We start from the raw sequence: 4,891 nt of genomic DNA, 5'->3' as shown, positions 1-4,891 counted from the left end.
GGGGTGGGGGAATGGGTGTTATATTTAAAAAAAATAAATACATGAAATAAAACTTCTGATGGTTGGACATTAAAGTGATACATTTTCAATAAAAGTATTTGAAATTTACAAAATTAACTTCTAAATTTACAATAAAAACACCTTGCATAAATGGCATAAAAAATATTACCACATTTTCTGGACAAAAATATGGGAAATTTATAAAGTAAAAGATGGCAAATGTACAATAAAAAGACCTAGCAATAATTGGAAATTTATAAGAATAATAATGCCAAATGTCTGAGAAAGAATTGCAAATTTATGGAGGAAAATTGCATTTCTTTTTTTTTTTAAATAAACCTGCTCAGAAGAATGGTATCTGGTTACTTTACAATGGAATAAAAATGAGGGGGAAAAAACAAAATAATTTATAAATTTACAAGACATAGAAACCCCTAAATCTAGAATAACCTTAAAGCAAATTCACCCCCCTGAAAAAACAACTCTTTTTCTTCTTTTCTTTTTTTTTTAATCCAATTTGAGTCAGAAAGCCTAAATTCATACTGGGGATATTCAACCCAAACGTTCTATCAAACAACTTCTACTTGATAGAAAGAACATGAATTCACACCCAGTTTCACCAGGATCTTACATTTAGATCAAAATCTCTTTAGAGCAGGGGACCTGCTCAAAAGTAGCAGTCATACACTGAATCATAATAAAACAATGCACATGCAAAATTATATTCAAATATAACAAAAACAGCAACCGCCACATCCACAATTCAGCAATACCTAAAAACATGTTTGTCATGGAAGTGTCTTCCATCCTTTGTATACAGTTTATAATATATTAATTACAAATAGCAGCATTAATGAACTTCAGTGTTCACTTACAGGTAGCTCATAATCTTCTGCTAGTTCTTTAGTTGTATTAAACACACCTTAGTTTGAGTTAAAAGGGTTTCAGGTTGCATGTAGAAACAAACAATGGACTCATTTGGTTTCTGCTTTGCATATTCTGTCACACATACTTCACACTGCTGGAACACACAGTAAAATGTACATTGTTGTATTCTGAACACTCATCAGTGACTTTGTCAGGCAAACTTGTTCAGCTGGTTATTTATGCAAATATGTTATCAGACAGTCACATGGAAGCAACTGAATGTATTACAGTAAGCAGACGTGGTTAAGACGACCTGCTGAAGTTTGAACTGAGCATCAGAACAGGGAAGAAAGATTATTTAAGTCACTTTGTACGTGGCGTGGTTGCTTTTGCCAGATCATTGTTATCTAAAGATAATCCTTATTTTAAAACTGTTGAGATGCTTAGTACCAGCCGAGCATCTTTTGAACACCACACTCTGAGTATTGTTGCTGACCGTGTCCTTACCTTTATCACCACAGCGTGCCCATCTTCTCATGACTGCTTCCAGCAGGGTAACGCACCATATCACAAGCTCTCAAACTCCTCTCTTGAACATGACGATGACTTCACTGTACTCAAACAGCCTCCAAAGTAACTGGATCTCAATCCAAAAGAGCACCTTTGAGATGTGGTGGAATGGATTCACATCATGGATGAGCAGAGGACAAATTTGTGACGCTTTTATGTCAAAATGAACCAAAATCTCAGAGGAGAGTTTCCAGCACCTTTTAGAATCCATGTCACGAAGAATTAAAGCAGTTCTGAAGGCAAACAGTGTAGCAACCAGTATTAGCCGGGGGTACCTGATTGGCTTTGACACTACAGACTGCAGAATTCATGTGAGATGTCTTTTTTTCATTTATAGGTGTAGTCATTAATAAGGAATTATTTTATTTAGTGAATTATTTCAATTAAAATGTGCATATTAAATAAATATGTTGGACTGCTTCATTCCATTTGTGCAATATCTCTAAGAGTAGAAATATCCTGTCTCAGAGTGACATTTATTACTTCCAGGCTGGACGACTGTAATTCATTATTATCAGGATGTCCTAAAAAACTCGCTGAAAAGCCTTCAGCTGATCCAAAATGCTGCAGCAAGAGTCCTGACAGGGACTAGAAAGAGAGAGCAGATTTCTCCTGTATTGGCTTCCCTTCATTGGCTTCCTGCTAAATCCAGAATTGAATTCAAAATCCTGCTCCTCACATACAAGGTCTTAAATAATCAGGCCCCATCTTATCTTAATGACCTTGTATTACCATATCACCCTATTAGAGCACTTCGCTCTCACACTGCAGGCCTACTTGTTGTTCCTAGAGTATTTAAAAGTAGAATGGGAGGCAGAGCCTTCAGTTTTCAGGCCCCTCTTCTGTGGAACCAGCTTCCAGTTTGGATTCAGGAGACAGACACTATCTCTACTTTTAAGATTAATTTTAAAACTTTTTCTTAAAGCATATAGTTAGGGCTGGACCAGGTGACCCTGAATCCTCCCTTAGTTAAACCACAATAGATCTAGGTTGCTGGGGGATTCCCATGATCCACTGTGTGTTTTGACACAACTTTGCATTTAATTATTAGTTAGTATTAATTTCTGGCTCCCTTCCTCAGCATGTGTTTGTCTCGTCTTCCTCCCTTAACCCCAACTGATTGAACCAAATGGCTGCCCCTCTCTGAGCCTGGTTCTACTGGAGGTTTCTTCCTGTTAAAAGCAAGTTTTTCCTTCCCACTGTTGCCAAAGTGCTTGCTTATAGAGGACCATGTGATTGTTTGGGTTTTCTTTGTTTTCTCTGTATTATTTTCTCTGTACTATATAAATAAAATTGAATGGAACATAATTATTATTAATAATCCATGTGCAGTAATCCCACAACTCAAGTTATCCGTACAAATCTTTACCTCTCAGGCACACGGCACAGTAGAATTCACATAATTCCATGTAAGACTGGGTCCTTAGACATTTTTTTTTGAGTCCCCTACATTGTCAGCATCGTATTACTTTACTGTGCGCGCAGTAAAGTTGTTTCAGACACACTGAACTACAGATGTCAGTGGATTTTCTTTTCTCAGATCATTGTTGGCATTGTGATGTTTGCACAGTTGCATTTACTTGTGAGAAACGAGTAAAAACAGCCAGGAAACAAGAGGATCTAACACTTACTCCTCTGTGTGACTGTGCTGAGAAAAAAAATCTAACAATAAAACACTGCAGATCTAAAGGAAGCGAAATCTTTATTTAAAAAGCACCTGCTGACAGCCTCAGGCTTTATTTACACCAAGCTTCATTTCCATCATGAAACATCACAAAGAGTTCAGAGTGGAAAAAGTATAAACGACCAATAGAAAACCTGTTTTTTTTTTTTTGTTTGTTTTTAAACAGAGTTCCTGTACAGCAGAAAAAAACCAGACTGTACACAGTGCACCTGAATGCATCGTAGCAGAGCACAGTCCACATAGTGGTACTACAGCTGGTCCTGGACCTGAACTGGGACACTGAATGGCAGCAGGAGGCCCTCAGAGCAAAGAGCTGTACTGGAGACTAGTACAACTTCAGCAGTACAGGAGACGGAGTTTTAAACTAAAAATGCAAGTACTTCACTCAGCTGGAGGAAATTTACTCTCATACTGAGACACAGAAAGAAATAAATGTTAAATCATCAAAATACTGTACAGGGTTTGGTTGAGAGAGGCTGAACCTGGACGTCGGCACGTCTGCAGTCCTGGTCCCTGAATACTGGCTCTGCACATTACCAGTACTACAACAGGAGTACAGTACTGCACTCAAGCTAATACTGGTACTGGAGAGTACAGAATGTGACAAATATTCAGACTGGTACCACACCATTATCTCCCGGTATTGCAGTAATGCAGTACTTTTAGTGGCGCTGCAGTATTATGTACAGGTAGGGCAGTACGGCAGCTCAAACAGTCGTGAACACGCGTGCTGTATTTACATCGTATCTTCACATGTTTCTGCTTTGGTGTGAGCGTGGAGTGAGGAGAGGGGCATGCTGAGACTTTCTGAAGCCGGAGGGTCACATGACCGGACTTCCAGTCAGAAAAATAAAACTATCCAACACCCTGCCTGGATCTCTGGAGGTCGCTTACACAAAATATGACTGAAACGTTTTGCAAACGTGCCTAAAAAATGCCAACAAATGGACCTGATTTAAATTTGGCCATTACTCACTCCCAGGTCGATACAACATTCCCAGCCTCTCCCAAATCACCTGCTGCTGAATTCCTTAAATTCATTTGGTTTGCACCGAATGTTCTCCTTAAACAAGAGCTTGGGGTTGATAAAATATGATCCTTGGAGACTGGAGAGAATATGGGCAGCCCTGTTATTTTTTAAAGAAAACCAGGCGTAGATCATCCTCCTAACACTGTGGGCTCTTCCAGTAAAGACACTATTTGGTCTCCAGCTGTTTTCACACAGACTTTAAACTTCTTACACTGCTGGAAATAGATTTATTCTCACTTGTGGTGAACGCACCCTACTGTTAGTTGGTCTATTCAGCCATACCCACAACCCACTATCTATGACTTTTACTAGGCAGCTGGCAGGTTAAATACTCATTCATGTCTGATTCAACAGTGTTAGAAAATAGCCTGAAGCTTCAGCTTCATAAGGCACCAAATCACTCTGGACTGTCTCAAAGATGGCTCTCCTACATGACACCAGACATCCAAAAGCTGGAGTAGATTAAAGACCAGCTTATGTATTCGGGTAAGTCCTGGAACAGTTCTGGGCTAGAGGTCATGTGTGAAAGCTGGAGATCCAGCTCTCTTGATCCTCAAAATTAAAGTTGACGTTTGCTCTCTGAGTAAGTCTGAGATCCACGTTGAAATCGACAGTACAGGGTTGGAAACACCATAGAGCTAAACGGGAGAAGCCTACATTAACGGGGACGACAGCCAAACTTAAATCAGATATGATTTTTGCTTTTGTGAAAAGGCTGATAGAACACAAATCTGATGTTT

This window comes from Oreochromis aureus, linkage group 20, assembly GCF_013358895.1.
Source record: "Oreochromis aureus strain Israel breed Guangdong linkage group 20, ZZ_aureus, whole genome shotgun sequence".
NCBI lineage: Eukaryota > Metazoa > Chordata > Actinopteri > Cichliformes > Cichlidae > Oreochromis > Oreochromis aureus.
The sequence above is the reverse complement of the archived record's forward strand: the minus strand, read 5'-3'. Positions refer to the sequence as shown.